Genomic DNA, 12,318 nt, shown 5'->3' on the forward strand with positions numbered 1-12,318 from the left:
AGTCTTTGTATCTTCTCCAGTAGAAAAAACAAACCATTTTTTTCTGTGCTCTCATACTGTAACGACTTACACAGAAGACTTCTGAGACTTCGGTCACCAAGAAGTGTGTGGCGTTTTCTCTGCACCAATAATTCTGCAGTGTCCTCCAATTCAGTTCAATTCTGATACTTTCTACTTGGACACAGCATCAGATTCTACAGGTTGAGACTGCCTTCCACCTCCTATGCCAATCAAAAGCCCCAGGCTGTTTTACCTGTGCTTCCGAACTAATGGCTATAAATTGGGGTTCCCATCCCCCCGTGCTTGGGCTCAATTAATTTGCTAGAACAGCCCAGAGTACTCAGGGAAACACTTACATTTTATTATAAAGGATATTACAAAGTATACAGATGAAGAGATGCACTGGGCAAAGTGTAGGGGAAGGAGCTCAGAACTTCCATGCCCTCTGCAGACTCGCTACTCTCCAGGAACCTCCCCATGTTTGGCTCTCTGGAAACTCTCCAAATTCAGTCCTTTTGGTTTTTTATGGAAGCTACATTACATAGGCATGATTGATTAAATCACTGGCCATTTGTGATCAACCCAACTTTCAGCCCCTCTCCCCTCCTGGGAGGTTGGGGGGTGGGGCTGAAAGTCCCAACCCTCTAATCCTGTCCTCTTCTTTCAGGACCAGCTCCCATCCAGGAGCCATAGAGGCTGCCAGTCATCAGTCAATTCACTAGCATACAAAAAGACACTTATCACTTAAGCGATTCCAAGGAACTTAGGAGCTGTATGCCAGGAAATGGAGGAAGACTAAATATATATTTCATCATGTCTATATCCTATACTCTGTCAAGTGTATAGAAGGAAGCATACTTCATATCACATATACACGTATCACACATCGTATCACACTAAGCACCAAGCTATGCCCACTAATCCTATAAATAGCTGACCCTTGCATAGCTCTTCAAAGAGTTTAACCCACATTATTTTATTTTATTTAATCCTTACAAGTATGTAGTACAAATACAGCATGTAGTATTGCCCCACTTCACAGTTGGGGACACAGAGCACAGGCAGAAGAGTGCGAACTTGATCCCAAGTCTTTCTCATTAGCACAAGGTGCTCCTCTCTCTGTATGAGACAACCTCCCCTAACAGGTACCTAAGAAACGCCTGTAGGATGAAACCAGCCAATGCCTCTAACAAATGCCTCTAACCAAAGCCAAATCTAATGATAAATTACATGCCCTTCCAGTTTACAAAGAATATATTTAAAAATTTGATAGACACTTCCGTGTTAAACCACTTACACAGCTTGAAGTTCAGTGTTTGCAGTGGACTTTTCGTTTGTTAGACAACCATTCCGCTTTCTGCTGGTAATAGCCCTGATTTGCTTTCCTCTCTTGTATTGTACAGCTGTGTAAGACCATCAGTCAAGGGTGCTATGGGACCTGAGCTCAACCAATTCCTTTCCTCTGGCCTCTGAATCCTGAGCACAGTGCCTCAAGATAGAAAACACAGTAAAAGAACCAGGCGTGGTGACATGTACCTGTAGTGTCAGCTACTTGGGAGGCTAAGGTGGGAGGATGGCTTGAGCCCAGGAGTTTGACGTTACAGTGAGCTATGATCATGCCACTGCATTCCAGCATGGGCAAAAGAGCAAGACTTTGTCTCTACCAAAAAAAAAATTTTTTTAATTTAAAAACAAGAAAACTCAGTAAAAGACAGGATTCCTCCCAGTGGCAGACACATGATGTGATGATCAATACACTCTCGTGACCTGGATCTTTAAAGCTGCCCTGCATCCTGCTTTTGTCTTCCAAGCTGCTTTCCTTGATTCTGTTAACCTATTTTATAGCCTTCAAATAGATTCCCCTTTTACTTAAATTAGCCAGAGGTAGTTTATTTTGCTTATAACCAAAGACCCTTCACTTAGAAATCATTAACTCCACCTTTTTATAGATAAGGATATGTGGATTCAGGACCAATCGAAAGTGTCAGGGCCAGGTTTAGAATCCTGGTGACCTCACCTCTCATTCAGGGTATTCCTTGATTTTACACAGAGGTTAATTTACAGTAATTTATTGGAATATGGAGGAGGAGAGGAAATTTCAAAGCCAAACTTTTGTGTAAGCCAAGACTGGTGCCTGCAGAGAGGGGCATATTGATCAGTTACTGTCCTACAAGATCAAAGAAGACCAAATGAACTTTCAGAAATACAAACAAGAGTTTGAAAAAACAAAACAAAAACAACAACAAAAAACAAATCAAATTTTCAGCCTAGGCAATTAATCAAGGAACTATACTTAAAAGTGCCCGGCATGGTCCCTGGTATTTAGTAGATGCTAATGAATCTCAGACTATAGTATAACATTTGTGCATTACTATGATGGTCCTTGTCATTAAGACAAGGTTCAGTTATGCTCCATGAACTATTTAATCAGGCAGGAAAATTCATGGTTGGTTTTAGAAATAATTTTAGAAACAATAGACTGAGATAAGGAGTGGAAATCAAAAGGAATAATTTTAATTAGGTGGAAAATTAACATCGGTATATCTAATTCCTCAGAGGTGTTTGATAAATTGGATGCGTATAATACTATCATAGAATCGTTATCTTTCAGTCATATTGGTCCCTTCATTCGCCTAATCCTCTGTTGAGAATTACTATTAAGAAGTGATTGGGCATACACTGGATACAAACTAGACTGAGATCTGGCTGGTAGGGTTGACATTCAACCCTGGTTTCATCTTACTCACTGCTTCTGTGCCTCAGTTTCCTCATCTGTAAAATGGAGGTAATAACGTACTCACCTTGTAGGGTTGTTGTGAGAATGAAATCCACATAAATCCAGTTAGAACACTACCTGGCACACCTGCTGCTTAGGAGGGATTAACTACTGATACCATGTGCAACGGCTTGTGCTAAGCTCTTGAGATGGTGCGACATTAAGTCCTGGTTCTGGTCCTCCAAGAATCCACAGTAGAGCATGGGAGACTGCCTTCAGAGGCCACCTCCTTCACAGTAAACGCACTGTGGGCATACAGAGGAGGGAGGGATGGCAACTGGAAGGGGACTCCTGCAAAAGACACTTTTGCTTGATTCTGGAAAAAGTGGGCTTCTGCAGGTGGGAGGGTGAAGGGGGTGTTCCAACAGAGGCAGCGGTGGGGCGAGGGTGGGCAGCAAGCATGAAAGCATTCCCACGTGGGGAGTGAGAAAGCTGTGGTCCTGGAGGAGGAGGACACGCTTTAAAAGACCATCACAGATCCAGGCGAGGCTGAGGTGATGAACACATCAACGTGAAAGGAGTACTGAAGTCCTAGGGTGACCACAGAGAAGAGGGAAAGCAAGGGGAGCCAGCCAAAGGCACAGGCTGAGGAGCCTCTACCCTTAACTTTGAGTACGCTGCCCGCTCAGGTAACTGAAGGCAGCAACCTGTAGATACAAAGCAGGATACTGAGAAGAAGTGGTAAGAGCAGGGTCGGGAGAAGACTCACCCGCTTGTTGACAGTGTGCAAGAAACAGTTTCACTCCTTAAGATGGAAATATCTCCCTGGTCTCCCTGTCCCCAGGCAGTGACCCATAGGCTCACATAGGCAATTCACCTAATGTACCACGTGCATTTAAAACTCACACATACCTGGTCACAACCTTTTGTGCATGATAAGATGGTGTGAGAGATCTTTTTCTATTTTTTTTTACTTCTGAGCAGTTTAAGGATTTTTTTTTCCAAAATCTGTTTCTATTTTGGCAAAACAAATACAGTTTTAGCTACCAATCTAAAAACACTATCAGAGAAAAGCGAGGCAAGTTTAGAAAAAAGGAGAAAGCATTCTCCTATAATAATGGAAACAATGATCACGGTGTTCCTAAATTTTTTGTTGTCTCTTTATGTTAAAAAAATTTCTTATACAGCTTGGCTCAGAGACGGTTAAAGAACTAAAGGGTTAATAGGACAGAATTAGACAGTATAAACAAAATTCCTGCCTTTGCTAAATTGCAAGGAAGACACTTAGATCCTGAAGAAATTAAATGTGGAAAAATAGAACTATAAGAAAATCGACTTGAACATCAAACCATTGAAGGGAGTAAGACTTTTAAAGCTCAGACATGATAGAAATGTTGAAAAAGAACAGACTTGACTACAACACATTTTAAAAATTGACAAGGTAAACAATGGAAAAGCAGTTGCCCCAAATGAAACATAAAAGGTTCACAGAGTGCCATGAACACTCCAGAACCCAGATAAGCAAATGGACAAAGGACAAGAACTAAAAGTGTGGAAACACAACTGGCTGGCAAATATGAGGAGAACATTCAACCCACGAGGTAACCAGAGGAGAAAATGAAAACGGATCTACATGTTCAGGAAAGGAACAGTTAAGTGTAGTAATACATTTACTCTATTAAATATAATCATCATTAAAATTCATTTGTATGAAGACCAAAATATAACATTGAAAAATCCTATGCTATAACATTAGGTGAATAAAAAACATGTATATTTTGTATATGTACATAGTATGATAACCATCTAAAACTCATCCATGGAAAAATGGCCAAGAAGATATCCACTAAAATGTTAGTTAGCATTGGTTATTTTTGAGACAGTGAAGCCATGGATTAGTAGTTTTTGTTCAAAACTTTACTGCATTTTCAAGTTGATCTTTAGTGATTATATATATGGAACACATATATATGTGTAATTTTTATAATATAAAATATAGTTTACACTCTTAAAGATAATGCTGTATATATTATATATGTTGATTATATTTGAAAATCCAGTATTACTTGATATCAATGAATAATAAAATAACTTAAGATCTAGCCCTTACATCTTTTTAAATAATACAAGCCTAAAATAGAAATGAATAATCCAAACAGCAAAACTAAGAAACCCCAAAATAAGATATTTCACGGGATACTGTAAATTTAGTAAATACTTCTTAGAAATATGCAAATTAATTGGAAGTGCCCTTAGACAAATTGTTTTCTTTTTTAATTCTTGAAATGTTAAACGGTAGGCAAAATAGAAAAAGGTATCTGACAAGACAAAAAATAAACCTCAAAAAGGCTGCAGAAGCCATGGGATACCACAACTTTGATACAAATTTTATACAAATATGTCCCTGAGCAAAAGGATCATGAGGCCAATGAGCCTTGTATTCACAGACCCATTCCAGGGCTGCTCAATCTGCAGCTTTACAAAAATGTAAATAATACACTTCATTCCTTAAACCAGACTGACTGGCTGTTATCAACATTTGGAATGCCCATCATCTTTTTCCAAAAACATTACTATTCTGAACTCCCCAATATGTGAAAGGTTTGGGAAATGTGCCACTGTAAATCCTGTGTCAGATGAGTTAGGCCCTCCACAGCCTTGCTTGGCCCTTCCCCATCTCAGAGGTTTCCCACCACCACACCAATCCATACTAACTGGCGAAAGGGGCTACATGCCCTCCCCTTCCTTTGCCCCAGGCCCCCTGGCATACAATTGATGGAGTCAGCTGACTCAGTTGGGAGAAAACACTGGAGCAGAAGCTTCTGGAATGTTCTGTCTTATCCAGCCTAAACAATAGCATCATAAAGCCACAAGTGACAGAAATCAAATCCAGTGAATGACCGCAAAAGGCACATGTAGAGACTAGCAGGCCCCGTAGAAGGTTTGGACAGCTCCCTAAAAAGCCATGTTTTTCTACAAATCCCAGATCTCACAACCCACTCAGCCCTGTAAGGAGCTCTTAGCAGCCTGCACTGCACATATGCATATTCCTAACAAAGCCATTCATTTTCAGGGCCTGATTCCCCTTTCTTGAACCTATATTTGGGTTTCCTGAACTAAGTCCTATGGTTCCGGCTATTAGGTGGGTGCAAAGTAACTGCGTTTTTTGTCATTACTTTTAAATACTTTTTAATAATTGTGTCCTATAGTGTTAGTTTTTCCATGTGTCCTATGAATTTAAACCACAGTTGAAGATGTTTAATTCACATATTCCACAAATATTCATTAAATAGTAGACAGTCAGAGACGAAAGGACTTGGTCACTGCACCCCATGGAGCTTCCAGTACATTGGGAAGAAAGACAGATACCTAAGCCAATTATTAAAATGCACTTAGTCACTGTCACAATGGATGCACATATTTATTAGTCTGTTCTCATGCTGCTAATAAGGACATACCTGAGACTGAGTCATTTATAAAGGAAAGAGGTTTAATTGACTCACAGCTCAGCATGGCTGGGGAGGCCTCAGGAAACTTACAGTCATGGCAGAAGGGGACACAAACACGTCCTTTTTCACGTGGCAGCAGCAAGGAGAAGTGCCCAGCAAAAGGGTTTTTGTTTGTTTGTTGTTGTTGTTGTTGTTTGAGACAAAGTCTTGCTCGGTCGCCCAGGCTGGCATTCGGTGGCGTGATCTCAGCTCACTGCAACCTCTGCCTCCGGGGTTCAAGTGATTCTCCCGCCTTAGCCGGTGTGTGCCACCACACCCAGCTAATTTTTTTTTTCTTTTTGTATTTTTAGTAGAGACAGGGTTTCATTATGTTGGCCACACTGGTCTTAAACTCCTGACCTCAAGTGATCTGCCTACCTTGACTTCCCAAAGCACTGGGAATATAGGCATCAGCCACCGCGCCCAACCAAAAGGGGTTTTTAAAAAGTCCCTTATAAAACCATCAGATCTCGTGAGAACTAACTCACTATCAAGAGAACAGCATGAGGGTAGCTGCCCCCATGATTAAATTACCCCCCTGGGTCCCTCCCATGACATGTGGGGATTATGGAAACTACAATTCAAGCTGAGATTTGGCTGGTGGGGACACAACCAAACCACATCAACATACCACTTTACAAGTGCTATAAAGTGGTATACTTGACACTTTTTTTTTTTTTTTTTTTGAGATGGGGGTCTTACCCTGTTACCCAGGCTGGAGTGCAGTGGTGCAATCTCAGCTCACTGCAACCTCCACCTCCCAGGCTCAAGCGATGCTCCCACCTCAGCCTCCCACGTAGCTGGGGCCACAGGCACATGCCACCACGCCTGGCTAATTTTTTGTATTTTTGTTAAAGATGGAGTTTTGCTATGTTGCCCAGCCTAGTCTCGAACTCCTGAGCTCAAGTGATCTGCCCGCCTCAACCCCCCAAAATGCTGGGATTATAGGTGTGAGCCACTGTGCCCAGTCTACTTGACATTTTAAATAAGATGTAACAGGGAGAGTATCCGAAGTCAGGCAAGTCTCAGGAGGAGACAGCATTTGCACTAAGTAAGATGTGAAGGTCAAGAGAGGTAGCGCCGAGGAATTCATTCTTGACTGAAGCAACAGCATGAATACTGGCAAGGCAGTGTGTCTGGGGAGCTTATAAATCATGGGAGTGGCCAAGCATGGTGGCTCACGCCTGTAATCCCAGCACTTTGGGAGGCCAAGGCGGGTGGATCACTTGAGATCAGGAGTTCGAGACCAGCCTGGTCAACATGGTGAAACCTTGTCTCTACTAAAAATACAAAAAATTAGCCAGGCGTGGTGGCCGTGCCTGTAATCCCAGCTACGGGGGAGGCTGAGGCAGAAGAATCACTTGAACCTGGGAGACAAAGGTTGCAGTGAGCCAAGATCATGCCACTGCACTCCAGCCTGGGAGACTGTCTCAAAAACAAACAAACAAACAAAAAACAAAAAATCATGGGAGTATGGTTGGAATTATGCTGTCTAATAGGGTAGCCACTAGACACATGTGGCTATTGCACATTCAAAATGTGGCTAGTCTGAAATGAAATGTTCTATAAGTGTAAAATGCACACAGGATTTCAAAGACAGTATAAAAAAAGATTGTAAAGTATCTCATTAATAATTCTAAATATTGCTAACATGTTGGAATGACACTATTTTGGATAGTTTGCAGAGTCTCCATCACATCTTAAGGAATTTCATTTAAAAATAACAACAACAACAAACAATGGGACACTTAGATACTGATCCTGGTTCAACTTCTAATTATTGCCAGTGGGAGAGCTTAAAATACAAACTTTCTCTACCCAGTACACAATGTTTCATCAGGCATAGAACACATACAAAATGGCTTTTTAAAATGAGGACCCAAGTATTTTCTTAGATTTCTTCATATAGCAACAGGGTTCATCTTTATAATTCTACATATTGACTTGTACAGACTAAAACAATTAATCTACGAAGACCAATAATACAGTTTTGGTGTCCCCTCAAAATCTCATGTTGAAATATGGTCCCCAATGTTGTAGGTGGGGCCTGGTAGGTGTTCGGGTCATGGGAAGGATTCCTCATGGCTTAGTGCTGTCCTCGAGATAGTGAGTTCTCACGAGATCTGGCTGTTGTAAAGTGTGGCACCTCTCCCCTCTCTTGCTCCTGCTCTGGCCATGTGACGTGCCTGCTCCCCCTCTCTTACTTCCACCATGATTGTAAGTTTCCTGAGGCCTCCCCAGAAGCCAAGCAGATGCCAGCATCATGCTTCCTGTAGAACCTGTGGAACTATAGGCCAATTAAACCTCTTTTTTAAGTAAATTACCCAGTCTCAGGTCTCTCTCTCTTTCTTTTCTTTCTTCTCTCTCTCTCTTTCTCTCTCTCTCCCCTCCCTCCCTCCCTCCCTCTCTCTCTTTCTTTCTTTCTTCTTTTTTTTTGAGACAGGGCCTTGCTCTGTCACCCAGGCTGGAGTATAGTGGCATGTCCTTGGCTCACTGCAACCTCTGCCTCCCAGGTTCAAGCAATTCTCCTGCCTCAGCCTCCTGACTAGCTGGGAATACAGGTGGGCACACCATGCCAGGCTAATCTTTGTATGTTTAGTAGAGGTGGGGTTTTGCTGTGTTAGCCAGACTGGTCCCAAACTCCTGACCTCAAGTGATCCACCCACCTTGGCCTCCCAAAGTGCTAGGATTACAGGTATGAGCCACCATGCCCAGCCAGGTTATTTCTTTATAGCAATGTAAGAATAACCTAATTTAGAAAATTGGTACTGAGAGTCAAATATTGCTATAAAGATAGCTGAAAAATGTGGAAGCAGCTTTGGAACTGGGTAATGGGCAGAGAAGGGAAGAGTTTGGAGGGCTCAGAAGAAGACAAGAAGATGAGGGAAAGTTTGCAATGTCTTAAAGAGACTGATTAAATGATCGTGACCAAATTGCTGACAGTGACACGGACAGTGAAGTTCAGGCTGAAAAGGTCTCAGATGGAAATGAGGAACTTATTGGGACTGGAGCAAAGTTCACATGTGTTATGCCTTAGCAAAGATCTTGGCTGCATTGTGTTCATGTCCCAGGGATCTGTGGAAGTTTGAACTTGAGAGTGATGATTTAGGATATCTGGCAGAAATTTCTAGGCAGCAAAGCATTCAAGATGTTGCCTGGCTGCTTCTAACAGCCTACGCTCAGATGTGGGAGTAAAAAAATGACTTAAAGTTGGACCTTATTTTTAAAAGGGAAGCAGAACATAGAGGTTTGGAAAATTTGCAACCTGGCCATGTGGCAGAGAAAGAAAAAGCATTTCCGCAGCCTGGGCAACATAGGGAGACTCTGTCTCAAAAAAAAAAAAAAGTTAAAAATTAGCCAGGCATGGTGGCACTTGCCTGTAGTCCTAGATACTTGGGAGGCTGAGGCAGGGGGATCCCTTGAGCCCAGGAGGTCAAGGCTGCAGTGAGCCATGATCATGCCACCGCACTCTAGCCTGGCAACAGAGTGAGACCCTGTCTCAAAAACAAAACAAAACAAAACAAAACAAAACAAAATATTTTTGTGGGGAGATAAATTCAAGCAGGCTGTAGAGCAACCATTGCTAAAACGATTTGCATAACTAAAAAGAAGCCAAGTGCTGAGAGTCAAGACAATGGAGAAAAGGCCTTGAAAACATTTCAGAGATCTCTGAGACAGCCCCTTCCATCACAGGCCCTGAGACCTAGGAGGACTGAGTGGTTTCAGGGACCAGGCCAGGGGCACTACTTCCCTGTGCTGTTTCCCACATCCCAGCCACTCCAGCTCCAGCCATGGCTCAAAGGGGCTCAGGTACAGTTCAGGCCACTCCTCTGGAGGGTGCAAGCCATAAGCTTTGGCAGCTTCCATGTGATGTTAAGCCTGCAGGAACACAGAGTGCAAGAGTGAAGGAAGCTTGGCATCCTCCACCTAGATTTCAGATGATGTATGAGAAAGCCTAAGTGCCCCAGCAGAAGCCTGCTCCAAGGGCAGAGCCCTCAAGAGAAACTCTACCAGGGCAGTGAGGAGGGGAAATGCGGAGCTGAAGGCTCCACACAGAGTCCCCACTGAGGCACTGCCTAGTGGAGCTGTGGGAAGAAGGCCACCGTCCTCGAGACACCAGAATGGTAGAGCCACCATCAGCTTGCAATCTCAGCATAAACAAGCTACTGAGGCAGAGCTGCCTAAGGCCTTGGGAGCCCACCCCTTGCACCAGTGTGCTCTGGATGTGAGACACGGAGTCAAAGAAGATGATTTTGGAGCTTTATGATTTAATAACTGCCCTGTTGGGTTTCAGACTTGCTTGGGGTCTGTAGCCCCTTTCTTATGGCCAATTTCTCCCTTCTCAAATGGGAATGTTTGCCCAATGCTGATACCCCCATTGTATCTTGAAAGGAAATAACTTGTTTGATTTTATAGGCTTATAGGTAGAAGGAATTCATTTCTAGATGAGACCTGGGACTTAGGACTTTTGAGTTAATGCTGGAATGAGTTAAGACTTTGGGGGACTATTGAGAAGGGATGATTATATTTTGACATGTGAGAAGGACATGAAATTTGGAGGCCAGGGGTGGAATGATATAGTTTGGATGTCCCCTCCAAATCTCATGTTGAACTGTAATCTTCAGTGTTGGAGGTAGGGCCAGGTGGGAGCTGTTTGGGTCATAGGGGAGGATCCCTCAAGGTTTGGTGCTGTCCTCACAACAGTGGGTGAGTTCTCACGAGATCTTGTTGTTGTAAAGTGTGGCACCTCCTCACCCCTTGCTCCTGCTTTCACCATGTAACGTGCCTGTTCCTGCTTTGCCTTCTGCCATGAGTAAAAGCTCCTTGAGGCTTCCCCAGAAGCCGAGCAGAGCCAGTGTGCCATGTGTGTACAGCCTGCAGAACCGTGAGCCAATTAAACCTCTTTTCTTTATAAATTACCCAGTCTCAGGTATTTCTTCATAGCAATGCAAAAATAGCCTAATCCAACTAATAGTAAGAGCAAACACTTAAGTATCACTAAATATGTGCTAGGCACTAGTCTAAGCACTTTATACATAATGACTCATTGACTCAATCTTTGTAACAACCTCGTGGAGGAGGTCCTATCTTTATCCCCATTTTATAGATAAGGAAATGGAAGCACAGAGAACTAGTAAGTTGCAGAGGCGGGAATCAAAATGGGTCATCTGACTCCAGAGTCAGAGCATGAGCACCCAAGGCAGGAACTAGGATTTTTATCTCTGAATTCCCACCACTGAGAATAGTACTGATTCATAGCACATGAATCAGTCAGCAATAATTTATTGAGCAATCGATTACAACAGAATTGTCAGGCATTTTTATCATTCAGCAGTTTTGAAAAAGAAAGATCTTGCTGTCTGCTTCCTCTATTAATTTGTTTTCTAACCTGGTAAGGAGAGACTTTATTGGAAAGATTATTGTATGGGAGAAGGAGGAGGTATTGTAATAGGGAAAAGGGGAAGATTGCAACGGAGAAAATGCTGATTCAAGCGTCTCCCTCTACTAATCGTTTAAAAATGATTAAAGGGATCCTGATTCCCCAGTGTTTGGAATTGGTGGTCACCAGCAAAGACTCTAACAGCCTCTGCTACTTGCTTATTGCTTATACCCAGGATAGGTGGAGAAAAGGAGCGGGTAAGAAACAGAAAGATCTGTCCCAGACAACAGTAAATTCTGGAAGTGCTTTAAAACTAGTTATGTGGGGAATGGAAATGGAGGGAGGCCCTAAAAGTCACTTAAGAATATCAAGCGGTAGCCGGGCATGGTGGTGCTCACGCCTGTAATCCCAACACTGTGGGAGGCTGAGGCGGGAGAATCACCTGAGCCCAGGAGTTCAAGACCAGCCTGGGCAATATAGCAAGACCTCATCTCTACAAAAAAAATTATCTGGGTGTGGTGGTGAACACTTGTAATCCTAGCTACTAGGGAGGTTGAGGCAGGAGGATCACTTGAGCCCAGGAGTTGGAGGTGGCAGTGAGCTATGACTGCTCTACTGCACTCCAGCCTGGGCAACAAAGCCAGACCTTGTCTCTTAAAAAAATAAAATAAAATAAAATAAGAATATCAAGGGGCAACCTTAAAAGGGTCAGGATAAGGAGTAACTCTTCATGG

The 12,318-nt window shown here is 42.8% G+C and overlaps 1 protein-coding gene across 1 annotated transcript in view; it reads right to left on the minus strand.

Moving 5' to 3' along the window:
• Positions 1-12,318, minus strand: part of SCARB2 (scavenger receptor class B member 2) — a 52,422-nt gene that overhangs the window by 21,613 nt on the left and 18,491 nt on the right. The window lies entirely within an intron of this gene.

Source organism: Gorilla gorilla, chromosome 3 (genome assembly GCF_029281585.2).
Source record: "Gorilla gorilla gorilla isolate KB3781 chromosome 3, NHGRI_mGorGor1-v2.1_pri, whole genome shotgun sequence".
NCBI lineage: Eukaryota > Metazoa > Chordata > Mammalia > Primates > Hominidae > Gorilla > Gorilla gorilla.